Source organism: Schistocerca serialis, unplaced genomic scaffold (assembly GCF_023864345.2).
Source record: "Schistocerca serialis cubense isolate TAMUIC-IGC-003099 unplaced genomic scaffold, iqSchSeri2.2 HiC_scaffold_1050, whole genome shotgun sequence".
NCBI classification, from domain to species: domain Eukaryota; kingdom Metazoa; phylum Arthropoda; class Insecta; order Orthoptera; family Acrididae; genus Schistocerca; species Schistocerca serialis.
The window spans coordinates 1-26,103 of NW_026047240.1; the positions used below are offsets into that span (position 1 = coordinate 1).

The 26,103-nt window shown below is 53.5% G+C and overlaps 21 non-coding genes across 21 annotated transcripts; all 21 read left to right on the plus strand.

The window, feature by feature from the left end:
* The first annotated feature begins 229 nt into the window (after positions 1-229).
* Positions 230-348, plus strand: LOC126430526 (5S ribosomal RNA). Its single transcript, XR_007577182.1, has one exon. It is a non-coding gene; the product is annotated as a 5S ribosomal RNA (ribosomal RNA).
* A 1,132-nt stretch (positions 349-1,480) lies between these two features.
* On the plus strand, positions 1,481-1,599 carry LOC126430538 (5S ribosomal RNA). The gene has a single exon (XR_007577193.1). It is a non-coding gene; the product is annotated as a 5S ribosomal RNA (ribosomal RNA).
* A 1,128-nt stretch (positions 1,600-2,727) lies between these two features.
* Positions 2,728-2,846, plus strand: LOC126430550 (5S ribosomal RNA). The gene has a single exon (XR_007577204.1). It is a non-coding gene; the product is annotated as a 5S ribosomal RNA (ribosomal RNA).
* Positions 2,847-3,972: 1,126 nt separating this feature from the next.
* LOC126430555 (5S ribosomal RNA) lies at positions 3,973-4,091 on the plus strand. The gene has a single exon (XR_007577209.1). It is a non-coding gene; the product is annotated as a 5S ribosomal RNA (ribosomal RNA).
* Positions 4,092-5,219: 1,128 nt separating this feature from the next.
* On the plus strand, positions 5,220-5,338 carry LOC126430513 (5S ribosomal RNA). Its single transcript, XR_007577172.1, has one exon. It is a non-coding gene; the product is annotated as a 5S ribosomal RNA (ribosomal RNA).
* A 1,128-nt stretch (positions 5,339-6,466) lies between these two features.
* On the plus strand, positions 6,467-6,584 carry LOC126430548 (5S ribosomal RNA). Its single transcript, XR_007577202.1, has one exon. It is a non-coding gene; the product is annotated as a 5S ribosomal RNA (ribosomal RNA).
* Positions 6,585-7,711: 1,127 nt separating this feature from the next.
* LOC126430551 (5S ribosomal RNA) lies at positions 7,712-7,829 on the plus strand. Its single transcript, XR_007577205.1, has one exon. It is a non-coding gene; the product is annotated as a 5S ribosomal RNA (ribosomal RNA).
* Positions 7,830-8,955: 1,126 nt separating this feature from the next.
* On the plus strand, positions 8,956-9,074 carry LOC126430514 (5S ribosomal RNA). The gene has a single exon (XR_007577173.1). It is a non-coding gene; the product is annotated as a 5S ribosomal RNA (ribosomal RNA).
* Positions 9,075-10,203: 1,129 nt separating this feature from the next.
* Positions 10,204-10,323, plus strand: LOC126430549 (5S ribosomal RNA). The gene has a single exon (XR_007577203.1). It is a non-coding gene; the product is annotated as a 5S ribosomal RNA (ribosomal RNA).
* A 1,127-nt stretch (positions 10,324-11,450) lies between these two features.
* Positions 11,451-11,569, plus strand: LOC126430515 (5S ribosomal RNA). The gene has a single exon (XR_007577174.1). It is a non-coding gene; the product is annotated as a 5S ribosomal RNA (ribosomal RNA).
* A 1,127-nt stretch (positions 11,570-12,696) lies between these two features.
* LOC126430516 (5S ribosomal RNA) lies at positions 12,697-12,815 on the plus strand. The gene has a single exon (XR_007577175.1). It is a non-coding gene; the product is annotated as a 5S ribosomal RNA (ribosomal RNA).
* Positions 12,816-13,940: 1,125 nt separating this feature from the next.
* Positions 13,941-14,057, plus strand: LOC126430554 (5S ribosomal RNA). Its single transcript, XR_007577208.1, has one exon. It is a non-coding gene; the product is annotated as a 5S ribosomal RNA (ribosomal RNA).
* Positions 14,058-15,184: 1,127 nt separating this feature from the next.
* Positions 15,185-15,303, plus strand: LOC126430517 (5S ribosomal RNA). The gene has a single exon (XR_007577176.1). It is a non-coding gene; the product is annotated as a 5S ribosomal RNA (ribosomal RNA).
* Positions 15,304-16,431: 1,128 nt separating this feature from the next.
* Positions 16,432-16,550, plus strand: LOC126430518 (5S ribosomal RNA). The gene has a single exon (XR_007577177.1). It is a non-coding gene; the product is annotated as a 5S ribosomal RNA (ribosomal RNA).
* Positions 16,551-17,676: 1,126 nt separating this feature from the next.
* LOC126430519 (5S ribosomal RNA) lies at positions 17,677-17,795 on the plus strand. Its single transcript, XR_007577178.1, has one exon. It is a non-coding gene; the product is annotated as a 5S ribosomal RNA (ribosomal RNA).
* Positions 17,796-18,920: 1,125 nt separating this feature from the next.
* LOC126430520 (5S ribosomal RNA) lies at positions 18,921-19,039 on the plus strand. Its single transcript, XR_007577179.1, has one exon. It is a non-coding gene; the product is annotated as a 5S ribosomal RNA (ribosomal RNA).
* A 1,131-nt stretch (positions 19,040-20,170) lies between these two features.
* On the plus strand, positions 20,171-20,289 carry LOC126430524 (5S ribosomal RNA). Its single transcript, XR_007577180.1, has one exon. It is a non-coding gene; the product is annotated as a 5S ribosomal RNA (ribosomal RNA).
* Positions 20,290-21,417: 1,128 nt separating this feature from the next.
* On the plus strand, positions 21,418-21,537 carry LOC126430547 (5S ribosomal RNA). Its single transcript, XR_007577201.1, has one exon. It is a non-coding gene; the product is annotated as a 5S ribosomal RNA (ribosomal RNA).
* Positions 21,538-22,671: 1,134 nt separating this feature from the next.
* Positions 22,672-22,790, plus strand: LOC126430525 (5S ribosomal RNA). Its single transcript, XR_007577181.1, has one exon. It is a non-coding gene; the product is annotated as a 5S ribosomal RNA (ribosomal RNA).
* A 1,134-nt stretch (positions 22,791-23,924) lies between these two features.
* Positions 23,925-24,042, plus strand: LOC126430552 (5S ribosomal RNA). The gene has a single exon (XR_007577206.1). It is a non-coding gene; the product is annotated as a 5S ribosomal RNA (ribosomal RNA).
* A 1,132-nt stretch (positions 24,043-25,174) lies between these two features.
* On the plus strand, positions 25,175-25,294 carry LOC126430544 (5S ribosomal RNA). The gene has a single exon (XR_007577199.1). It is a non-coding gene; the product is annotated as a 5S ribosomal RNA (ribosomal RNA).
* Positions 25,295-26,103: the final 809 nt, after the last annotated feature.

A 26,103-nucleotide genomic window follows, 5' to 3' on the forward strand; every position in this document is an offset into this window, starting at 1 on the left:
GCGAATGACAGGACGTGCAACGAGCAGCAGTGCGTCTCACACACGCGGCGGTGCGCCCGCTAATTCGGCCGTCGCTCCGCTGGGACGCCGGGCGCGCCCCCCGCGCCGTCCTCGAGGAGCTGGCTGTTGCGGAAGGAAGTGCTTTCGTCAAATGCGGCGGAAAACTAACATTTGTGTATTGGGAGAGAAGCCGAACGCGTATTCTGCCGTGCTCCTACATTACATGAGTGCCAACGGCCATACCATGATGATTGCACCGGTTCTCGTCCGATCACCGAAGTTAAGCATCATTGGGCCCGGTTAGTACTTGGATGGGTGACCGCCTGGGAAACCCGGGTGCTGTTGGCTCCCTTCTTTTTTTTGTTATTATGTCGCTACCCCTGGCAGCCCAATAAAAAAAGAAAGGTGCTGTTGGATCCCTTACATTTTCTCCTTTTTGCATCGCTACCCCTGCCAGCCCTCTTTTCATACTACCTTTCCGTTGTGACAAAGATGCTTCCTTCAGCAATTTTAAACGTGCCAAGAAATCCTTGACAATAACGAAACACTACGAATCGACAGATGTGATCTGAAATAAGCCAGGGCCTCCTACTGTTTCGTAGCAGTGCAAAGTTCCAACAAAAAAAAATTGAAAATAAACGACTGTAATAACATAAGATACGATATTAATGGCCTCAGCTCGAAGAAGAATGTGCCAAGGAAGATTTCCAAAGAGTCTCTGGAGATAACAGAACAGTACGAACCGACAGATACGTTCTGAAATACGTCAGGGCTTATTGTTTTGTTGCATTGTACGACTGCAGATTTGTAAACAAAAATTTTCTCTTTCGTCGCTAGAAGAGATGGATGCTTTGGCGACCCTCCTGTGTCCTGCGTCCCTGTTTTCGCACCTTTCCACGGCACGGCGCTGCCCTACCCGCCGCAAACGGCGTCTCGGACACGCCCGTTAGGCCCACGGCCGTCTCGCAGATGTTTGTCGTGCTTGTACTGTCATATGGGCCACGACCCGAGCGGCAGCGAGCGGCAGTCGAGCAAAGTCGGGACAAGTCGGGACGGGGGACAGAGATAGGAATGGTGCGAATGCACTGCGAACTACGCAGACACCTGGTGTGAGGCGAGGCGAGGAAGCCCACATCGCTACCAGTGGCGCCCTCCAGCACGACACTGCCAACACCCCGCACAGGCCCTCCGCTGGACACCAGGGACAAGATGCGCCCTCCGCTAGTGTCGAAGGCTGCACGCGCCCAGCGAATGACAGGACGTGCAACGAGCAGCAGTGCGTCTCACACACGGCGGCGGTGCGCCCGCTAATTCGGGGCCGTCGCTCCGCTGGGACGCCGGGCGCGCCCCCCGCGCCGTCCTCGAGGAGCTGGCTGTTGCGGAAGGAAGTGCTTTCGTCAAATGCGGCGGAAAACTAACATTTTGTGTATTGGGAGAGAAGCCGAACGCGTATTCTGCCGTGCTCCTACATTACATGAGTGCCAACGGCCATACCATGATGATTGCACCGGTTCTCGTCCGATCACCGAAGTTAAGCATCATTGGGCCCGGTTAGTACTTGGATGGGTGACCGCCTGGGAAACCCGGGTGCTGTTGGCTCCCTTCTTTTTTTTTGTTATTATGTCGCTACCCCTGGCAGCCCAATAAAAAAAGAAAGGTGCTGTTGGATCCCTTACATTTTCTCCTTTTTGCATCGCTACCCCTGCCAGCCCTCTTTTCATACTACCTTTCCGTTGTGACAAAGATGCTTCCTTCAGCAATTTAAACGTGCCAAGAAATCCTTGACAATAACGAAACACTACGAATCGACAGTGTGATCTGAAATAAGCCAGGGCCTCCTACTGTTTCGTAGCAGTGCAAAGTTCCAACAAAAAAAAAATTGAAAATAAACGACTGTAATAAACATAAGATACGATATTAATGGCCTCAGCTCGAAGAAGAATGTGCCAAGGAAGATTTCCAAAGAGTCCTCTGGAGATAACAGAACAGTACGAACCGACAGATACGTTCTGAAATACGTCAGGGCTTATTGTTTTGTTGCATTGTACGACTGCAGATTTGTAAACAAAAATTTCTCTTTCGTCGCTAGAAGAGATGGATGCTTTGGCGACCCTCCTGTGTCCTGCGTCCCTGTTTCGCACCTTTCCACGGCACGGCGCTGCCCTACCCGCCGCAAACGGCGTCTCGGACACGCCCGTTAGGCCCACGGCCGTCTCGCAGATGTTTGTCGTGCTTGTACTGTCATATGGGCCACGACCCGAGCGGCAGCGAGCGGCAGTCGAGCAAAGTCGGGACAAGTCGGGACGGGGACAGAGATAGGAATGGTGCGAATGCACTGCGAACTACGCAGACACCTGGTGTGAGGCGAGGCGAGGAAGCCCACATCGCTACCAGTGGCGCCCTCCAGCACGACACTGCCACACCCCGCACAGGCCCTCCGCTGGACACCAGGGACAAGATGCGCCCTCCGCTAGTGTCGAAGGCTGCACGCGCCCAGCGAATGACAGGACGTGCAACGAGCAGCAGTGCGTCTCACACACGCGGCGGTGCGCCCGCTAATTCGGCCGTCGCTCCGCTGGGACGCCGGGCGCGCCCCCCCGCGCCGTCCTCGAGGAGCTGGCTGTTGCGGAAGGAAGTGCTTTCGTCAAATGCGGCGGAAAACTAACATTTTGTGTATTGGGAGAGAAGCCGAACGCGTATTCTGCCGTGCTCCTACATTACATGAGTGCCAACGGCCATACCATGATGATTGCACCGGTTCTCGTCCGATCACCGAAGTTAAGCATCATTGGGCCCGGTTAGTACTTGGATGGGTGACCGCCTGGGAAACCCGGGTGCTGTTGGCTCCCTTCTTTTTTTTTGTTATTATGTCGCTACCCCTGGCAGCCCAATAAAAAAAGAAAGGTGCTGTTGGATCCCTTACATTTTCTCCTTTTTGCATCGCTACCCCTGCCAGCCCTCTTTTCATACTACCTTTCCGTTGTGACAAAGATGCTTCCTTCAGCAATTTAAACGTGCCAAGAAATCCTTGACAATAACGAAACACTACGAATCGACAGATGTGATCTGAAATAAGCCAGGGCCTCCTACTGTTCGTAGCAGTGCAAAGTTCCAACAAAAAAAAATTGAAAATAAACGACTGTAATAAACATAAGATACGATATTAATGGCCTCAGCTCGAAGAAGAATGTGCCAAGGAAGATTTCCAAAGAGTCTCTGGAGATAACAGAACAGTACGAACCGACAGATACGTTCTGAAATACGTCAGGGCTTATTGTTTTGTTGCATTGTACGACTGCAGATTTGTAAACAAAAATTTCTCTTTCGTCGCTAGAAGAGATGGATGCTTTGGCGACCCTCCTGTGTCCTGCGTCCCTGTTTTCGCACCTTTCCACGGCACGGCGCTGCCCTACCCGCCGCAAACGGCGTCTCGGACACGCCCGTTAGGCCCACGGCCGTCTCGCAGATGTTTGTCGTGCTTGTACTGTCATATGGGCCACGACCCGAGCGGCAGCGAGCGGCAGTCGAGCAAAGTCGGGACAAGTCGGGACGGGGACAGAGATAGGAATGGTGCGAATGCACTGCGAACTACGCAGACACCTGGTGTGAGGCGAGGCGAGGAAGCCCACATCGCTACCAGTGGCGCCCTCCAGCACGACACTGCCACACCCCGCACAGGCCCTCCGCTGGACACCAGGGACAAGATGCGCCCTCCGCTAGTGTCGAAGGCTGCACGCGCCCAGCGAATGACAGGACGTGCAACGAGCAGCAGTGCGTCTCACACACGCGGCGGTGCGCCCGCTAATTCGGCCGTCGCTCCGCTGGGACGCCGGGCGCGCCCCCCGCGCCGTCCTCGAGGAGCTGGCTGTTGCGGAAGGAAGTGCTTTCGTCAAATGCGGCGGAAAACTAACATTTTGTGTATTGGGAGAGAAGCCGAACGCGTATTCTGCCGTGCTCCTACATTACATGAGTGCCAACGGCCATACCATGATGATTGCACCGGTTCTCGTCCGATCACCGAAGTTAAGCATCATTGGGCCCGGTTAGTACTTGGATGGGTGACCGCCTGGGAAACCCGGGTGCTGTTGGCTCCCTTCTTTTTTTTTGTTATTATGTCGCTACCCCTGGCAGCCCAATAAAAAAAGAAAGGTGCTGTTGGATCCCTTACATTTTCTCCTTTTTGCATCGCTACCCCTGCCAGCCCTCTTTTCATACTACCTTTCCGTTGTGACAAAGATGCTTCCTTCAGCAATTTAAACGTGCCAAGAAATCCTTGACAATAACGAAACACTACGAATCGACAGATGTGATCTGAAATAAGCCAGGGCCTCCTACTGTTTCGTAGCAGTGCAAAGTTCCAACAAAAAAAAATTGAAAATAAACGACTGTAATAAACATAAGATACGATATTAATGGCCTCAGCTCGAAGAAGAATGTGCCAAGGAAGATTTCCAAAGAGTCTCTGGAGATAACAGAACAGTACGAACCGACAGATACGTTCTGAAATACGTCAGGGCTTATTGTTTTGTTGCATTGTACGACTGCAGATTTGTAAACAAAAATTTCTCTTTCGTCGCTAGAAGAGATGGATGCTTTGGCGACCCTCCTGTGTCCTGCGTCCCTGTTTTCGCACCTTTCCACGGCACGGCGCTGCCCTACCCGCCGCAAACGGCGTCTCGGACACGCCCCGTTAGGCCCACGGCCGTCTCGCAGATGTTTGTCGTGCTTGTACTGTCATATGGGCCACGACCCGAGCGGCAGCGAGCGGCAGTCGAGCAAAGTCGGGACAAGTCGGGACGGGGACAGAGATAGGAATGGTGCGAATGCACTGCGAACTACGCAGACACCTGGTGTGAGGCGAGGCGAGGAAGCCCACATCGCTACCAGTGGCGCCCTCCAGCACGACACTGCCACACCCCGCACAGGCCCTCCGCTGGACACCAGGGACAAGATGCGCCCTCCGCTAGTGTCGAAGGCTGCACGCGCCCAGCGAATGACAGGACGTGCAACGAGCAGCAGTGCGTCTCACACACGCGGCGGTGCGCCCGCTAATTCGGCCGTCGCTCCGCTGGGACGCCGGGCGCGCCCCCCGCGCCGTCCTCGAGGAGCTGGCTGTTGCGGAAGGAAGTGCTTTCGTCAAATGCGGCGGAAAACTAACATTTTGTGTATTGGGAGAGAAGCCGAACGCGTATTCTGCCGTGCTCCTACATTACATGAGTGCCAACGGCCATACCATGATGATTGCACCGGTTCTCGTCCGATCACCGAAGTTAAGCATCATTGGGCCCGGTTAGTACTTGGATGGGTGACCGCCTGGGAAACCCGGGTGCTGTTGGCTCCCTTCTTTTTTTTTGTTATTATGTCGCTACCCCTGGCAGCCCAATAAAAAAAGAAAGGTGCTGTTGGATCCCTTACATTTTCTCCTTTTTGCATCGCTACCCCTGCCAGCCCTCTTTTCATACTACCTTTCCGTTGTGACAAAGATGCTTCCTTCAGCAATTTAAACGTGCCAAGAAATCCTTGACAATAACGAAACACTACGAATCGACAGATGTGATCTGAAATAAGCCAGGGCCTCCTACTGTTTCGTAGCAGTGCAAAGTTCCAACAAAAAAAAATTGAAAATAAACGACTGTAATAAACATAAGATACGATATTAATGGCCTCAGCTCGAAGAAGAATGTGCCAAGGAAGATTTCCAAAGAGTCTCTGGAGATAACAGAACAGTACGAACCGACAGATACGTTCTGAAATACGTCAGGGCTTATTGTTTTGTTGCATTGTACGACTGCAGATTTGTAAACAAAAATTTCTCTTTCGTCGCTAGAAGAGATGGATGCTTTGGCGACCCTCCTGTGTCCTGCGTCCCTGTTTTCGCACCTTTCCACGGCACGGCGCTGCCCTACCCGCCGCAAACGGCGTCTCGGACACGCCCGTTAGGCCCACGGCCGTCTCGCAGATGTTTGTCGTGCTTGTACTGTCATATGGGCCACGACCCGAGCGGCAGCGAGCGGCAGTCGAGCAAAGTCGGGACAAGTCGGGACGGGGACAGAGATAGGAATGGTGCGAATGCACTGCGAACTACGCAGACACCTGGTGTGAGGCGAGGCGAGGAAGCCCACATCGCTACCAGTGGCGCCCTCCAGCACGACACTGCCACACCCCGCACAGGCCCTCCGCTGGACACCAGGGACAAGATGCGCCCTCCGCTAGTGTCGAAGGCTGCACGCGCCCAGCGAATGACAGGACGTGCAACGAGCAGCAGTGCGTCTCACACACGCGGCGGTGCGCCCGCTAATTCGGCCGTCGCTCCGCCTGGGACGCCGGGCGCGCCCCCCGCGCCGTCCTCGAGGAGCTGGCTGTTGCGGAAGGAAGTGCTTTCGTCAAATGCGGCGGAAAACTAACATTTTGTGTATTGGGAGAGAAGCCGAACGCGTATTCTGCCGTGCTCCTACATTACATGAGTGCCAACGGCCATACCATGATGATTGCACCGGTTCTCGTCCGATCACCGAAGTTAAGCATCATTGGGCCCGGTTAGTACTTGGATGGGTGACCGCCTGGAAACCCGGGTGCTGTTGGCTCCCTTCTTTTTTTTTGTTATTATGTCGCTACCCCCTGGCAGCCCAATAAAAAAAGAAAGGTGCTGTTGGATCCCTTACATTTTCTCCTTTTTGCATCGCTACCCCTGCCAGCCCTCTTTTCATACTACCTTTCCGTTGTGACAAAGATGCTTCCTTCAGCAATTTAAACGTGCCAAGAAATCCTTGACAATAACGAAACACTACGAATCGACAGATGTGATCTGAAATAAGCCAGGGCCTCCTACTGTTTCGTAGCAGTGCAAAGTTCCAACAAAAAAAAATTGAAAATAAACGACTGTAATAAACATAAGATACGATATTAATGGCCTCAGCTCGAAGAAGAATGTGCCAAGGAAGATTTCAAAGAGTCTCTGGAGATAACAGAACAGTACGAACCGACAGATACGTTCTGAAATACGTCAGGGCTTATTGTTTTGTTGCATTGTACGACTGCAGATTTGTAAACAAAAATTTCTCTTTCGTCGCTAGAAGAGATGGATGCTTTGGCGACCCTCCTGTGTCCTGCGTCCCTGTTTTCGCACCTTTCCACGGCACGGCGCTGCCCTACCCGCCGCAAACGGCGTCTCGGACACGCCCGTTAGGCCCACGGCCGTCTCGCAGATGTTTGTCGTGCTTGTACTGTCATATGGGCCACGACCCGAGCGGCAGCGAGCGGCAGTCGAGCAAAGTCGGGACAAGTCGGGACGGGGACAGAGATAGGAATGGTGCGAATGCACTGCGAACTACGCAGACACCTGGTGTGAGGCGAGGCGAGGAAGCCCACATCGCTACCAGTGGCGCCCTCCAGCACGACACTGCCACACCCCGCACAGGCCCTCCGCTGGACACCAGGGACAAGATGCGCCCTCCGCTAGTGTCGAAGGCTGCACGCGCCCAGCGAATGACAGGACGTGCAACGAGCAGCAGTGCGTCTCACACACGCGGCGGTGCGCCCGCTAATTCGGCCGTCGCTCCGCTGGGACGCCGGGCGCGCCCCCCGCGCCGTCCTCGAGGAGCTGGCTGTTGCGGAAGGAAGTGCTTTCGTCAAATGCGGCGGAAAACTAACATTTTGTGTATTGGGAGAGAAGCCGAACGCGTATTCTGCCGTGCTCCTACATTACATGAGTGCCAACGGCCATACCATGATGATTGCACCGGTTCTCGTCCGATCACCGAAGTTAAGCATCATTGGGCCCGGTTAGTACTTGGATGGTGACCGCCTGGGAAACCCGGGTGCTGTTGGCTCCCTTCTTTTTTTTGTTATTATGTCGCTACCCCTGGCAGCCCAATAAAAAAAGAAAGGTGCTGTTGGATCCCTTACATTTTCTCCTTTTTGCATCGCTACCCCTGCCAGCCCTCTTTTCATACTACCTTTCCGTTGTGACAAAGATGCTTCCTTCAGCAATTTAAACGTGCCAAGAAATCCTTGACAATAACGAAACACTACGAATCGACAGATGTGATCTGAAATAAGCCAGGGCCTCCTACTGTTTCGTAGCAGTGCAAAGTTCCAACAAAAAAAAATTGAAAATAAACGACTGTAATAAACATAAGATACGATATTAATGGCCTCAGCTCGAAGAAGAATGTGCCAAGGAAGATTTCCAAAGAGTCTCTGGAGATAACAGAACAGTACGAACCGACAGATACGTTCTGAAATACGTCAGGGCTTATTGTTTTGTTGCATTGTACGACTGCAGATTTGTAAACAAAAATTTCTCTTTCGTCGCTAGAAGAGATGGATGCTTTGGCGACCCTCCTGTGTCCTGCGTCCCTGTTTTCGCACCTTTCCACGGCACGGGCGCTGCCCTACCCGCCGCAAACGGCGTCTCGGACACGCCCGTTAGGCCCACGGCCGTCTCGCAGATGTTTGTCGTGCTTGTACTGTCATATGGGCCACGACCCGAGCGGCAGCGAGCGGCAGTCGAGCAAAGTCGGGACAAGTCGGGACGGGGACAGAGATAGGAATGGTGCGAATGCACTGCGAACTACGCAGACACCTGGTGTGAGGCGAGGCGAGGAAGCCCACATCGCTACCAGTGGCGCCTCCAGCACGACACTGCCACACCCCGCACAGGCCCTCCGCTGGACACCAGGACAAGATGCGCCCTCCGCTAGTGTCGAAGGCTGCACGCGCCCAGCGAATGACAGGACGTGCAACGAGCAGCAGTGCGTCTCACACACGCGGCGGTGCGCCCGCTAATTCGGCCGTCGCTCCGCTGGGACGCCGGGCGCGCCCCCCGCGCCGTCCTCGAGGAGCTGGCTGTTGCGGAAGGAAGTGCTTTCGTCAAATGCGGCGGAAAACTAACATTTTGTGTATTGGGAGAGAAGCCGAACGCGTATTCTGCCGTGCTCCTAACATTACATGAGTGCCAACGGCCATACCATGATGATTGCACCGGTTCTCGTCCGATCACCGAAGTTAAGCATCATTGGGCCCGGTTAGTACTTGGATGGGTGACCGCCTGGGAAACCCGGGTGCTGTTGGCTCCCTTCTTTTTTTTTGTTATTATGTCGCTACCCCTGGCAGCCCAATAAAAAAAGAAAGGTGCTGTTGGATCCCTTACATTTTCTCCTTTTTGCATCGCTACCCCTGCCAGCCCTCTTTTCATACTACCTTTCCGTTGTGACAAAGATGCTTCCTTCAGCAATTTAAACGTGCCAAGAAATCCTTGACAATAACGAAACACTACGAATCGACAGATGTGATCTGAAATAAGCCAGGGCCTCCTACTGTTTCGTAGCAGTGCAAAGTTCCAACAAAAAAAAATTGAAAATAAACGACTGTAATAAACATAAGATACGATATTAATGGCCTCAGCTCGAAGAAGAATGTGCCAAGGAAGATTTCCAAAGAGTCTCTGGAGATAACAGAACAGTACGAACCGACAGATACGTTCTGAAATACGTCAGGGCTTATTGTTTTGTTGCATTGTACGACTGCAGATTTGTAAACAAAAATTTCTCTTTCGTCGCTAGAAGAGATGGATGCTTTGGGCGACCCTCCTGTGTCCTGCGTCCCTGTTTTCGCACCTTTCCACGGCACGGCGCTGCCCTACCCGCCGCAAACGGCGTCTCGGACACGCCCGTTAGGCCCACGGCCCGTCTCGCAGATGTTTGTCGTGCTTGTACTGTCATATGGGCCACGACCCGAGCGGCAGCGAGCGGCAGTCGAGCAAAGTCGGGACAAGTCGGGACGGGGACAGAGATAGGAATGGTGCGAATGCACTGCGAACTACGCAGACACCTGGTGTGAGGCGAGGCGAGGAAGCCCACATCGCTACCAGTGGCGCCCTCCAGCACGACACTGCCACACCCCGCACAGGCCCTCCGCTGGACACCAGGGACAAGATGCGCCCTCCGCTAGTGTCGAAGGCTGCACGCGCCCAGCGAATGACAGGACGTGCAACGAGCAGCAGTGCGTCTCACACACGCGGCGGTGCGCCCGCTAATTCGGCCGTCGCTCCGCTGGGACGCCGGGCGCGCCCCCCGCGCCGTCCTCGAGGAGCTGGCTGTTGCGGAAGGAAGTGCTTTCGTCAAATGCGGCGGAAAACTAACATTTTGTGTATTGGGAGAGAAGCCGAACGCGTATTCTGCCGTGCTCCTACATTACATGAGTGCCAACGGCCCATACCATGATGATTGCACCGGTTCTCGTCCGATCACCGAAGTTAAGCATCATTGGGCCCGGTTAGTACTTGGATGGGTGACCGCCTGGGAAACCCGGGTGCTGTTGGCTCCCTTCTTTTTTTTTGTTATTATGTCGCTACCCCTGGCAGCCCAATAAAAAAAGAAAGGTGCTGTTGGATCCCTTACATTTTCTCCTTTTTGCATCGCTACCCCTGCCAGCCCTCTTTTCATACTACCTTTCCGTTGTGACAAAGATGCTTCCTTCAGCAATTTAAACGTGCCAAGAAATCCTTGACAATAACGAAACACTACGAATCGACAGATGTGATCTGAAATAAGCCAGGGCCTCCTACTGTTTCGTAGCAGTGCAAAGTTCCAACAAAAAAAAATTGAAAATAAACGACTGTAATAAACATAAGATACGATATTAATGGCCTCAGCTCGAAGAAGAATGTGCCAAGGAAGATTTCCAAAGAGTCTCTGGAGATAACAGAACAGTACGAACCGACAGATACGTTCTGAAATACGTCAGGGCTTATTGTTTTGTTGCATTGTACGACTGCAGATTTGTAAACAAAAATTTCTCTTTCGTCGCTAGAAGAGATGGATGCTTTGCGACCCTCCTGTGTCCTGCGTCCCTGTTTTCGCACCTTTCCACGGCACGGCGCTGCCCTACCCGCCGCAAACGGCGTCTCGGACACGCCCGTTAGGCCCACGGCCGTCTCGCAGATGTTTGTCGTGCTTGTACTGTCATATGGGCCACGACCCGAGCGGCAGCGAGCGGCAGTCGAGCAAAGTCGGGACAAGTCGGGACGGGGACAGAGATAGGAATGGTGCGAATGCACTGCGAACTACGCAGACACCTGGTGTGAGGCGAGGCGAGGAAGCCCACATCGCTACCAGTGGCGCCCTCCAGCACGACACTGCCACACCCCCCGCACAGCCCTCCGCTGGACACCAGGGACAAGATGCGCCCTCCGCTAGTGTCGAAGGCTGCACGCGCCCAGCGAATGACAGGACGTGCAACGAGCAGCAGTGCGTCTCACACACGCGGCGGTGCGCCCGCTAATTCGGCCGTCGCTCCGCTGGGACGCCGGGCGCGCCCCCCGCGCCGTCCTCGAGGAGCTGGCTGTTGCGGAAGGAAGTGCTTTCGTCAAATGCGGCGGAAAACTAACATTTTGTGTATTGGGAGAGAAGCCGAACGCGTATTCTGCCGTGCTCCTACATTACATGAGTGCCAACGGCCATACCATGATGATTGCACCGGTTCTCGTCCGATCACCGAAGTTAAGCATCATTGGGCCCGGTTAGTACTTGGATGGGTGACCGCCTGGGAAACCCGGGTGCTGTTGGCTCCCTTCTTTTTTTTTGTTATTATGTCGCTACCCCTGGCAGCCCAATAAAAAAAGAAAGGTGCTGTTGGATCCCTTACATTTTCTCCTTTTTGCATCGCTACCCCTGCCAGCCCTCTTTTCATACTACCTTTCCGTTGTGACAAAGATGCTTCCTTCAGCAATTTAAACGTGCCAAGAAATCCTTGACAATAACGAAACACTACGAATCGACAGATGTGATCTGAAATAAGCCAGGGCCTCCTACTGTTTCGTAGCAGTGCAAAGTTCCAACAAAAAAAAATTGAAATAAACGACTGTAATAAACATAAGATACGATATTAATGGCCTCAGCTCCGAAGAAGAATGTGCCAAGGAAGATTTCCAAAGAGTCTCTGGAGATAACAGAACAGTACGAACCGACAGATACGTTCTGAAATACGTCAGGGCTTATTGTTTTGTTGCATTGTACGACTGCAGATTTGTAAACAAAAATTTCTCTTTCGTCGCTAGAAGAGATGGATGCTTTGGCGACCCTCCTGTGTCCTGCGTCCCTGTTTTCGCACCTTTCCACGGCACGGCGCTGCCCTACCCGCCGCAAACGGCGTCTCGGACACGCCCGTTAGGCCCACGGCCGTCTCGCAGATGTTTGTCGTGCTTGTACTGTCATATGGGCCACGACCCGAGCGGCAGCGAGCGGCAGTCGAGCAAAGTCGGGACAAGTCGGGACGGGGACAGAGATAGGAATGGTGCGAATGCACTGCGAACTACGCAGACACCTGGTGTGAGGCGAGGCGAGGAAGCCCACATCGCTACCAGTGGCGCCCTCCAGCACGACACTGCCACACCCCGCACAGGCCCTCCGCTGGACACCAGGGACAAGATGCGCCCTCCGCTAGTGTCGAAGGCTGCACGCGCCCAGCGAATGACAGGACGTGCAACGAGCAGCAGTGCGTCTCACACACGCGGCGGTGCGCCCGCTAATTCGGCCGTCGCTCCGCTGGGACGCCGGGCGCGCCCCCCGCGCCGTCCTCGAGGAGCTGGCTGTTGCGGAAGGAAGTGCTTTCGTCAAATGCGGCGGAAAACTAACATTTTGTGTATTGGGAGAGAAGCCGAACGCGTATTCTGCCGTGCTCCTACATTACATGAGTGCCAACGGCCATACCATGATGATTGCACCGGTTCTCGTCCGATCACCGAAGTTAAGCATCATTGGGCCCGGTTAGTACTTGGATGGGTGACCGCCTGGGAAACCCGGGTGCTGTTGGCTCCCTTCTTTTTTTTTGTTATTATGTCGCTACCCCTGGCAGCCCAATAAAAAAAGAAAGGTGCTGTTGGATCCCTTACATTTTCTCCTTTTTGCATCGCTACCCCTGCCAGCCCTCTTTTCATACTACCTTTCCGTTGTGACAAAGATGCTTCCTTCAGCAATTTAAACGTGCCAAGAAATCCTTGACAATAACGAAACACTACGAATCGACAGATGTGATCTGAAATAAGCCAGGGCCTCCTACTGTTTCGTAGCAGTGCAAAGTTCCAACAAAAAAAAATTGAAAATAAACGACTGTAATAAACATAAGATACGATATTAATGGCCTCAGCTCGAAGAAGAATGTGCCAAGGAAGATTTCCAAAGAGTCTCTGGAGATAACAGAACAGTACGAACCGACAGATACGTTCTGAAATACGTCAGGGCTTATTGTTTTGTTGCATTGTACGACTGCAGATTTGTAAACAAAAATTTCTCTTTCGTCGCTAGAAGAGATGGATGCTTTGGCGACCCTCCTGTGTCCTGCGTCCCTGTTTTCGCACCTTTCCACGGCACGGCGCTGCCCTACCCGCCGCAAACGGCGTCTCGGACACGCCCGTTAGGCCCACGGCCGTCTCGCAGATGTTTGTCGTGCTTGTACTGTCATATGGGCCACGACCCGAGCGGCAGCGAGCGGCAGTCGAGCAAAGTCGGACAAGTCGGGACGGGGACAGAGATAGGAATGGTGCGAATGCACTGCGAACTACGCAGACACCTGGTGTGAGGCGAGGCGAGGAAGCCCACATCGCTACCAGTGGCGCCCTCCAGCACGACACTGCCACACCCCGCACAGGCCCTCCGCTGGACACCAGGGACAAGATGCGCCCTCCGCTAGTGTCGAAGGCTGCACGCGCCCAGCGAATGACAGGACGTGCAACGAGCAGCAGTGCGTCTCACACACGCGGCGGTGCGCCCGCTAATTCGGCCGTCGCTCCGCTGGGACGCCGGGCGCGCCCCCGCGCCGTCCTCGAGGAGCTGGCTGTTGCGGAAGGAAGTGCTTTCGTCAAATGCGGCGGAAAACTAACATTTTGTGTATTGGGAGAGAAGCCGAACGCGTATTCTGCCGTGCTCCTACATTACATGAGTGCCAACGGCCATACCATGATGATTGCACCGGTTCTCGTCCGATCACCGAAGTTAAGCATCATTGGGCCCGGTAGTACTTGGATGGGTGACCGCCTGGAAACCCGGGTGCTGTTGGCTCCCTTCTTTTTTTTTGTTATTATGTCGCTACCCCTGGCAGCCCAATAAAAAAAGAAAGGTGCTGTTGGATCCCTTACATTTTCTCCTTTTTGCATCGCTACCCCTGCCAGCCCTCTTTTCATACTACCTTTCCGTTGTGACAAAGATGCTTCCTTCAGCAATTTAAACGTGCCAAGAAATCCTTGACAATAACGAAACACTACGAATCGACAGATGTGATCTGAAATAAGCCAGGGCCTCCTACTGTTTCGTAGCAGTGCAAAGTTCCAACAAAAAAAAATTGAAAATAAACGACTGTAATAAACATAAGATACGATATTAATGGCCTCAGCTCGAAGAAGAATGTGCCAAGGAAGATTTCCAAAGAGTCTCTGGAGATAACAGAACAGTACGAACCGACAGATACGTTCTGAAATACGTCAGGGCTTATTGTTTTGTTGCATTGTACGACTGCAGATTTGTAAACAAAAATTTCTCTTTCGTCGCTAGAAGAGATGGATGCTTTGGCGACCCTCCTGTGTCCTGCGTCCCTGTTTTCGCACCTTTCCACGGCACGGCGCTGCCCTACCCGCCGCAAACGGCGTCTCGGACACGCCCGTTAGGCCCACGGCCGTCTCGCAGATGTTTGTCGTGCTTGTACTGTCATATGGGCCACGACCCGAGCGGCAGCGAGCGGCAGTCGAGCAAAGTCGGGACAAGTCGGGACGGGGACAGAGATAGGAATGGTGCGAATGCACTGCGAACTACGCAGACACCTGGTGTGAGGCGAGGCGAGGAAGCCCACATCGCTACCAGTGGCGCCCTCCAGCACGACACTGCCACACCCCGCACAGGCCCTCCGCTGGACACCAGGGACAAGATGCGCCCTCCGCTAGTGTCGAAGGCTGCACGCGCCCAGCGAATGACAGGACGTGCAACGAGCAGCAGTGCGTCTCACACACGCGGCGGTGCGCCCGCTAATTCGGCCGTCGCTCCGCTGGGACGCCGGGCGCGCCCCCCGCGCCGTCCTCGAGGAGCTGGCTGTTGCGGAAGGAAGTGCTTTCGTCAAATGCGGCGGAAAACTAACATTTTGTGTATTGGGAGAGAAGCCGAACGCGTATTCTGCCGTGCTCCTACATTACATGAGTGCCAACGGCCATACCATGATGATTGCACCGGTTCTCGTCCGATCACCGAAGTTAAGCATCATTGGGCCCGGTTAGTACTTGGATGGGTGACCGCCTGGGAAACCCGGGTGCTGTTGGCTCCCTTCTTTTTTTTTGTTATTATGTCGCTACCCCTGGCAGCCCAATAAAAAAAGAAAGGTGCTGTTGGATCCCTTACATTTTCTCCTTTTTGCATCGCTACCCCTGCCAGCCCTCTTTTTCATACTACCTTTCCGTTGTGACAAAGATGCTTCCTTCAGCAATTTAAACGTGCCAAGAAATCCTTGACAATAACGAAACACTACGAATCGACAGATGTGATCTGAAATAAGCCAGGGCCTCCTACTGTTTCGTAGCAGTGCAAAGTTCCAACAAAAAAAAATTGAAAATAAACGACTGTAATAAACATAAGATACGATATTAATGGCCTCAGCTCGAAGAAGAATGTGCCAAGGAAGATTTCCAAAGAGTCTCTGGAGATAACAGAACAGTACGAACCGACAGATACGTTCTGAAATACGTCAGGGCTTATTGTTTTGTTGCATTGTACGACTGCAGATTTGTAAACAAAAATTTCTCTTTCGTCGCTAGAAGAGATGGATGCTTTGGCGACCCTCCTGTGTCCTGCGTCCCTGTTTTCGCACCTTTCCACGGCACGGCGCTGCCCTACCCGCCGCAAACGGCGTCTCGGACACGCCCGTTAGGCCCACGGCCGTCTCGCAGATGTTTGTCGTGCTTGTACTGTCATATGGGCCACGACCCGAGCGGCAGCGAGCGGCAGTCGAGCAAAGTCGGGACAAGTCGGGACGGGGACAGAGATAGGAATGGTGCGAATGCACTGCGAACTACGCAGACACCTGGTGTGAGGCGAGGCGAGGAAGCCCACATCGCTACCAGTGGCGCCCTCCAGCACGACACTGCCACACCCCGCACAGGCCCTCCGCTGGACACCAGGGACAAGATGCGCCCTCCGCTAGTGTCGAAGGCTGCACGCGCCCAGCGAATGACAGGACGTGCAACGAGCAGCAGTGCGTCTCACACACGCGGCGGTGCGCCCGCTAATTCGGCCGTCGCTCCGCTGGGACGCCGGGCGCGCCCCCCGCGCCGTCCTCGAGGAGCTGGCTGTTGCGGAAGGAAGTGCTTTCGTCAAATGCGGCGGAAAACTAACATTTTGTGTATTGGGAGAGAAGCCGAACGCGTATTCTGCCGTGCTCCTACATTACATGAGTGCCAACGGCCATACCATGATGATTGCACCGGTTCTCGTCCGATCACCGAAGTTAAGCATCATTGGGCCCGGTTAGTACTTGGATGGGTGACCGCCTGGGAAACCCGGGTGCTGTTGGCTCCCTTCTTTTTTTTGTTATTATGTCGCTACCCCTGGCAGCCCAATAAAAAAAGAAAGGTGCTGTTGGATCCCTTACATTTTCTCCTTTTTGCATCGCTACCCCTGCCAGCCCTCTTTTCATACTACCTTTCCGTTGTGACAAAGATGCTTCCTTCAGCAATTTAAACGTGCCAAGAAATCCTTGACAATAACGAAACACTACGAATCGACAGATGTGATCTGAAATAAGCCAGGGCCTCCTACTGTTTCGTAGCAGTGCAAAGTTCCAACAAAAAAAAATTGAAAATAAACGACTGTAATAAACATAAGATACGATATTAATGGCCTCAGCTCGAAGAAGAATGTGCCAAGGAAGATTTCCAAAGAGTCTCTGGAGATAACAGAACAGTACGAACCGACAGATACGTTCTGAAATACGTCAGGGCTTATTGTTTTGTTGCATTGTACGACTGCAGATTTGTAAACAAAAATTTCTCTTTCGTCGCTAGAAGAGATGGATGCTTTGGCGACCCTCCTGTGTCCTGCGTCCCTGTTTTCGCACCTTTCCACGGCACGGCGCTGCCCTACCCGCCGCAAACGGCGTCTCGGACACGCCCGTTAGGCCCACGGCCGTCTCGCAGATGTTTGTCGTGCTTGTACTGTCATATGGGCCACGACCCGAGCGGCAGCGAGCGGCAGTCGAGCAAAGTCGGGACAAGTCGGGACGGGGACAGAGATAGGAATGGTGCGAATGCACTGCGAACTACGCAGACACCTGGTGTGAGGCGAGGCGAGGAAGCCCACATCGCTACCAGTGGCGCCCTCCAGCACGACACTGCCACACCCCGCACAGGCCCTCCGCTGGACACCAGGGACAAGATGCGCCCTCCGCTAGTGTCGAAGGCTGCACGCGCCCAGCGAATGACAGGACGTGCAACGAGCAGCAGTGCGTCTCACACACGCGGCGGTGCGCCCGCTAATTCGGCCGTCGCTCCGCTGGGACGCCGGGCGCGCCCCCCGCGCCGTCCTCGAGGAGCTGGCTGTTGCGGAAGGAAGTGCTTTCGTCAAATGCGGCGGAAAACTAACATTTTGTGTATTGGGAGAGAAGCCGAACGCGTATTCTGCCGTGCTCCTACATTACATGAGTGCCAACGGCCATACCATGATGATTGCACCGGTTCTCGTCCGATCACCGAAGTTAAGCATCATTGGGCCCGGTTAGTACTTGGATGGGTGACCGCCTGGGAAACCCGGGTGCTGTTGGCTCCTTCTTTTTTTTTGTTATTATGTCGCTACCCCTGGCAGCCCAATAAAAAAAGAAAGGTGCTGTTGGATCCCTTACATTTTCTCCTTTTTGCATCGCTACCCCTGCCAGCCCTCTTTTCATACTACCTTTCCGTTGTGACAAAGATGCTTCCTTCAGCAATTTAAACGTGCCAAGAAATCCTTGACAATAACGAAACACTACGAATCGACAGATGTGATCTGAAATAAGCCAGGGCCTCCTACTGTTTCGTAGCAGTGCAAAGTTCCAACAAAAAAAAATTGAAATAAACGACTGTAATAAACATAAGATACGATACTTAATGGCCTCAGCTCGAAGAAGAATGTGCCAAGGAAGATTTCCAAAGAGTCTCTGGAGATAACAGAACAGTACGAACCGACAGATACGTTCTGAAATACGTCAGGGCTTATGTTTTGTTGCATTGTACGACTGCAGATTTGTAAACAAAAATTTCTCTTTCGTCGCTAGAAGAGATGGATGCTTTGGCGACCCTCCTGTGTCCTGCGTCCCTGTTTTCGCACCTTTCCACGGCACGGCGCTGCCCTACCCGCCGCAAACGGCGTCTCGGACACGCCCGTTAGGCCCACGGCCGTCTCGCAGATGTTTGTCGTGCTTGTACTGTCATATGGGCCACGACCCGAGCGGCAGCGAGCGGCAGTCGAGCAAAGTCGGGACAAGTCGGGACGGGGACAGAGATAGGAATGGTGCGAATGCACTGCGAACTACGCAGACACCTGGTGTGAGGCGAGGCGAGGAAGCCCACATCGCTACCAGTGGCGCCCTCCAGCACGACACTGCCACACCCCGCACAGGCCCTCCGCTGGACACCAGGGACAAGATGCGCCCTCCGCTAGTGTCGAAGGCTGCACGCGCCCAGCGAATGACAGGACGTGCAACGAGCAGCAGTGCGTCTCACACACGCGGCGGTGCGCCCGCTAATTCGGCCGTCGCTCCGCTGGGACGCCGGGCGCGCCCCCCGCGCCGTCCTCGAGGAGCTGGCTGTTGCGGAAGGAAGTGCTTTCGTCAAATGCGGCGGAAAACTAACATTTTGTGTATTGGGAGAGAAGCCGAACGCGTATTCTGCCGTGCTCCTACATTACATGAGTGCCAACGGCCATACCATGATGATTGCACCGGTTCTCGTCCGATCACCGAAGTTAAGCATCATTGGGCCCGGTTAGTACTTGGATGGGTGACCGCCTGGGAAACCCGGGTGCTGTTGGCTCCCTTCTTTTTTTTTGTTATTATGTCGCTACCCTGGCAGCCCAATAAAAAAAGAAAGGTGCTGTTGGATCCCTTACATTTTCTCCTTTTTGCATCGCTACCCTGCCAGCCCTCTTTTCATACTACCTTTCCGTTGTGACAAAGATGCTTCCTTCAGCAATTTAAACGTGCCAAGAAATCCTTGACAATAACGAAACACTACGAATCGACAGATGTGATCTGAAATAAGCCAGGGCCTCCTACTGTTTCGTAGCAGTGCAAAGTTCCAACAAAAAAAAAATTGAAAATAAACGACTGTAATAAACATAAGATACGATATTAATGGCCTCAGCTCGAAGAAGAATGTGCCAAGGAAGATTTCCAAAGAGTCTCTGGAGATAACAGAACAGTACGAACCGACAGATACGTTCTGAAATACGTCAGGGCTTATTGTTTTGTTGTTGCATTTGTACGACTGCAGATTTGTAAACAAAAATTTCTCTTTCGTCGCTAGAAGAGATGGATGCTTTGGCGACCCTCCTGTGTCCTGCGTCCCTGTTTTCGCACCTTTCCACGGCACGGCGCTGCCCTACCCGCCGCAAACGGCGTCTCGGACACGCCCGTTAGGCCCACGGCCGTCTCGCAGATGTTTGTCGTGCTTGTACTGTCATATGGGCCACGACCCGAGCGGCAGCGAGCGGCAGTCGAGCAAAGTCGGGACAAGTCGGGACGGGGACAGAGATAGGAATGGTGCGAATGCACTGCGAACTACGCAGACACCTGGTGTGAGGCGAGGCGAGGAAGCCCACATCGCTACCAGTGGCGCCCTCCAGCACGACACTGCCACAACCCCGCACAGGCCCTCCGCTGGACACCAGGGACAAGATGCGCCCTCCGCTAGTGTCGAAGGCTGCACGCGCCCAGCGAATGACAGGACGTGCAACGAGCAGCAGTGCGTCTCACACACGCGGCGGTGCGCCCGCTAATTCGGCCGTCGCTCCGCTGGGACGCCGGGCGCGCCCCCCGCGCCGTCCTCGAGGAGCTGGCTGTTGCGGAAGGAAGTGCTTTCGTCAAATGCGGCGGAAAACTAACATTTTGTGTATTGGGAGAGAAGCCGAACGCGTATTCTGCCGTGCTCCTACATTACATGAGTGCCAACGGCCATACCATGATGATTGCACCGGTTCTCGTCCGATCACCGAAGTTAAGCATCATTGGGCCCGGTTAGTACTTGGATGGGTGACCGCCTGGGAAACCCGGGTGCTGTTGGCTCCCTTCTTTTTTTTTGTTATTATGTCGCTACCCCTGGCAGCCCAATAAAAAAAGAAAGGTGCTGTTGGATCCCTTACATTTTCTCCTTTTTGCATCGCTACCCCTGCCAGCCCTCTTTTCATACTACCTTTCCGTTGTGACAAAGATGCTTCCTTCAGCAATTTAAACGTGCCAAGAAATCCTTGACAATAACGAAACACTACGAATCGACAGATGTGATCTGAAATAAGCCAGGGCCTCCTACTGTTTCGTAGCAGTGCAAAGTTCCAACAAAAAAAAATTGAAAATAAACGACTGTAATAAACATAAGATACGATATTAATGGCCTCAGCTCGAAGAAGAATGTGCCAAGGAAGATTTCCAAAGAGTCTCTGGAGATAACAGAACAGTACGAACCGACAGATACGTTCTGAAATACGTCAGGGCTTATTGTTTTGTTGCATTGTACGACTGCAGATTTGTAAACAAAAATTTCTCTTTCGTCGCTAGAAGAGATGGATGCTTTGGCGGACCCTCCTGTGTCCTGCGTCCCTGTTTTCGCACCTTTCCACGGCACGGCGCTGCCCTACCCGCCGCAAACGGCGTCTCGGACACGCCCGTTAGGCCCACGGCCGTCTCGCAGATGTTTGTCGTGCTTGTACTGTCATATGGGCCACGACCCGAGCGGCAGCGAGCGGCAGTCGAGCAAAGTCGGGACAAGTCGGGACGGGGACAGAGATAGGAATGGTGCGAATGCACTGCGAACTACGCAGACACCTGGTGTGAGGCGAGGCGAGGAAGCCCACATCGCTACCAGTGGCGCCCTCCAGCACGACACTGCCACACCCCGCACAGGCCCTCCGCTGGACACCAGGGACAAGATGCGCCCTCCGCTAGTGTCGAAGGCTGCACGCGCCCAGCGAATGACAGGACGTGCAACGAGCAGCAGTGCGTCTCACACACGCGGCGGTGCGCCCGCTAATTCGGCCGTCGCTCCGCTGGGACGCCGGGCGCGCCCCCCGCGCCGTCCTCGAGGAGCTGGCTGTTGCGGAAGGAAGTGCTTTCGTCAAATGCGGCGGAAAACTAACATTTTGTGTATTGGGAGAGAAGCCGAACGCGTATTCTGCCGTGCTCCTACATTACATGAGTGCCAACGGCCATACCATGATGATTGCACCGGTTCTCGTCCGATCACCGAAGTTAAGCATCATTGGGGCCCGGTTAGTACTTGGATGGGTGACCGCCTGGGAAACCCGGGTGCTGTTGGCTCCCTTCTTTTTTTTTGTTATTATGTCGCTACCCCTGGCAGCCCAATAAAAAAAGAAAGGTGCTGTTGGATCCCTTACATTTTCTCCTTTTTGCATCGCTACCCCTGCCAGCCCTCTTTTCATACTACCTTTCCGTTGTGACAAAGATGCTTCCTTCAGCAATTTAAACGTGCCAAGAAATCCTTGACAATAACGAAACACTACGAATCGACAGATGTGATCTGAAATAAGCCAGGGCCTCCTACTGTTTCGTAGCAGTGCAAAGTTCCAACAAAAAAAAATTGAAAATAAACGACTGTAATAAACATAAGATACGATATTAATGGCCTCAGCTCGAAGAAGAATGTGCCAAGGAAGATTTCCAAAGAGTCTCTGGAGATAACAGAACAGTACGAACCGACAGATACGTTCTGGAAATACGTCAGGGCTTATTGTTTTGTTGCATTGTACGACTGCAGATTTGTAAACAAAAATTTCTCTTTCGTCGCTAGAAGAGATGGATGCTTTGGCGACCCTCCTGTGTCCTGCGTCCCTGTTTTCGCACCTTTCCACGGCACGGCGCTTGCCCTACCCGCCGCAAACGGCGTCTCGGACACGCCCGTTAGGCCCACGGCCGTCTCGCAGATGTTTGTCGTGCTTGTACTGTCATATGGGCCACGACCCGAGCGGCAGCGAGCGGCAGTCGAGCAAAGTCGGGACAAGTCGGGGACGGGGACAGAGATAGGAATGGTGCGAATGCACTGCGAACTACGCAGACACCTGGTGTGAGGCGAGGCGAGGAAGCCCACATCGCTACCAGTGGCGCCCTCCAGCACGACACTGCCACACCCCGCACAGGGCCCTCCGCTGGACACCAGGGGACAAGATGCGCCCTCCGCTAGTGTCGAAGGCTGCACGCGCCCAGCGAATGACAGGACGTGCAACGAGCAGCAGTGCGTCTCACACACGCGGCGGTGCGCCCGCTAATTCGGCCGTCGCTCCGCTGGGACGCCGGGCGCGCCCCCCGCGCCGTCCTCGAGGAGCTGGCTGTTGCGGGAAGGAAGTGCTTTCGTCAAATGCGGCGGAAAACTAACATTTTGTTGTATTGGGAGAGAAGCCGAACGCGTATTCTGCCGTGCTCCTACATTACATGAGTGCCAACGGCCATACCATGATGATTGCACCGGTTCTCGTCCGATCACCGAAGTTAAGCATCATTGGGCCCGGTTAGTACTTGGATGGGTGACCGCCTGGGAAACCCGGGTGCTGTTGGCTCCCTTCTTTTTTTGTTGTTATTATGTCGCTACCCCTGGCAGCCCAATAAAAAAAGAAAGGTGCTGTTGGATCCCTTACATTTTCTCCTTTTTGCATCGCTACCCCTGCCAGCCCTCTTTTCATACTACCTTTCCGTTGTGACAAAGATGCTTCCTTCAGCAATTTAAACGTGCCAAGAAATCCTTGACAATAACGAAACACTACGAATCGACAGATGTGATCTGAAATAAGCCAGGGCCTCCTACTGTTTCGTAGCAGTGCAAAGTTCCAACAAAAAAAAATTGAAAATAAACGACTGTAATAAACATAAGATACGATATTAATGGCCTCAGCTCGAAGAAGAATGTGCCAAGGAAGATTTCCAAAGAGTCTCTGGAGATAACAGAACAGTACGAACCGACAGATACGTTTCTGAAATACGTCAGGGCTTATTGTTTTGTTGCATTGTACGACTGCAGATTTGTAAACAAAAATTTCTCTTTCGTCGCTAGAAGAGATGGATGCTTTGGCGACCCTCCTGTGTCCTGCGTCCCTGTTTTCGCACCTTTCCACGGCACGGCGCTGCCCTACCCGCCGCAAACGGCGTCTCGGACACGCCCGTTAGGCCCACGGCCGTCTCGCAGATGTTTGTCGTGCTTGTACTGTCATATGGGCCACGACCCGAGCGGCAGCGAGCGGCAGTCGAGCAAAGTCGGGACAAGTCGGGACGGGGGACAGAGATAGGAATGGTGCGAATGCACTGCGAACTACGCAGACACCTGGTGTGAGGCGAGGCGAGGAAGCCCACATCGCTACCAGTGGCGCCCTCCAGCACGACACTGCCACACCCCGCACAGGCCCTCCGCTGGACACCAGGGACAAGATGCGCCCTCCGCTAGTGTCGAAGGCTGCACGCGCCCAGCGAATGACAGGACGTGCAACGAGCAGCAGTGCGTCTCACACACGCGGCGGTTGCGCCCGCTAATTCGGCCGTCGCTCCGCTGGGACGCCGGGCGCGCCCCCCCCGCGCGTTCCTCGAGGAGCTGGCTGTTGCGGAAGGAAGTGCTTTCGTCAAATGCGGCGGGAAAACTAACATTTTGTGTATTGGGAGAGAAGCCGAACGCGTATTCTGCCGTGCTCCTACATTACATGAGTGCCAACGGCATACCATGATGATTGCACCGGTTCTCGTCCGATCACCGAAGTTAAGCATCATTGGGCCCGGTTAGTACTTGGATGGGTGACCGCCTGGGAAACCCGGGTGCTGTTGGCTCCCTTCTTTTTTTTTGTTATTATGTCGCTACCCCCTGGCAGCCCAATAAAAAAAGAAAGGTGCTGTTGGATCCCTTACATTTTCTCCTTTTTGCATCGCTACCCCTGCCAGCCCTCTTTTCATACTACCTTTCCGTTGTGACAAAGATGCTTCCTTCAGCAATTTAAACGTGCCAAGAAATCCTTGACAATAACGAAACACTACGAATCGACAGATGTGATCTGAAATAAGCCAGGGCCTCCTACTGTTTCGTAGCAGTGCAAAGTTCCAACAAAAAAAAAATTGAAAATAAACGACTGTAATAAACATAAGATACGATATTAATGGCCTCAGCTCGAAGAAGAATGTGCCAAGGAAGATTTCCAAAGAGTCTCTGGAGATAACAGAACAGTACGAACCGACAGATACGTTCTGAAATACGTCAGGGCTTATTGTTTTGTTGCATTGTACGACTGCAGATTTGTAAACAAAAATTTCTCTTTCGTCGCTAGAAGAGATGGATGCTTTGGCGACCCCTCCTGTGTCCTGCGTCCCTGTTTTCGCACCTTTCCACGGCACGGCGCTGCCCTACCCGCCGCAAAACGGCGTCTCGGACACGCCCGTTAGGCCCACGGCCGTCTCGCAGATGTTTGTCGTGCTTGTACTGTCATATGGGCCACGACCCGAGCGGCAGCGAGCGGCAGTCGAGCAAAGTCGGGACAAGTCGGGACGGGGACAGAGATAGGAATGGTGCGAATGCACTGCGAACTACGCAGACACCTGGTGTGAGGCGAGGCGAGGAAGCCCACATCGCTACCAGTGGCGCCCTCCAGCACGACACTGCCACACCCCGCACAGGCCCTCCGCTGGACACCAGGACAAGATGCGCCCTCCGCTAGTGTCGAAGGCTGCACGCGCCCAGCGAATGACAGGGACGTGCAACGAGCAGCAGTGCGTCTCACACACGCGGCGGTGCGCCCGCTAATTCGGCCGTCGCTCCGCTGGGACGCCGGGCGCGCCCCCCCGCGCCGTCCTCGAGGAGCTGGCTGTTGCGGAAGGAAGTGCTTTCGTCAAATGCGGCGGAAAACTAACATTTTGTGTATTGGGAGAGAAGCCGAACGCGTATTCTGCCGTGCTCCTACATTACATGAGTGCCAACGGCCATACCATGATGATTGCACCGGTTCTCGTCCGATCACCGAAGTTAAGCATCATTGGGCCCGGTTAGTACTTGGATGGGTGACCGCCTGGGAAACCCGGGTTGCTGTTGGCTCCCTTCTTTTTTTTTGTTATTATGTCGCTACCCCTGGCAGCCCAATAAAAAAAGAAAGGTGCCTGTTGGATCCCTTACATTTTCTCCTTTTTGCATCGCTACCCCTGCCAGCCCTCTTTTCATACTACCTTTCCGTTGTGACAAAGATGCTTCCTTCAGCAATTTTAAACGTGCCAAGAAATCCTTGACAATAACGAAACACTACGAATCGACAGATGTGATCTGAAATAAGCCAGGGCCTCCTACTGTTTCGTAGCAGTGCAAAGTTCCAACAAAAAAAAATTGAAAATAAACGACTGTAAACGATATTAATGGCCTCAGCTCGAAGAAGAATGTGCCAAGGAAGATTTCCAAAGAGTCTCTGGAGATAACAGAACAGTACGAACCGACAGATACGTTCTGAAATACGTCAGGGCTTATTGTTTTGTTGCATTGTACGACTGCAGATTTGTAAACAAAAATTTCTCTTTCGTCGCTAGAAGAGATGGATGCTTTGGCGACCCTCCTGTGTCCTGCGTCCCTGTTTTCGCACCTTTCCACGGCACGGCGCTGCCCTACCCGCCGCAAACGGCGTCTCGGACACGGCCCGTTAGGCCCACGGCCGTCTCGCAGATGTTTGTCGTGCTTGTACTGTCATATGGGCCACGACCCGAGCGGCAGCGAGCGGCAGTCGAGCAAAGTCGGGACAAGTCGGACGGGGACAGGGATAGGAATGGTGCGAATGCACTGCGAACTACGCAGACACCTGGTGTGAGGCGAGGCGAGGCGAGGCGAGGCGAGGCGAGGAAGCCCACATCGCTACCAGTGGC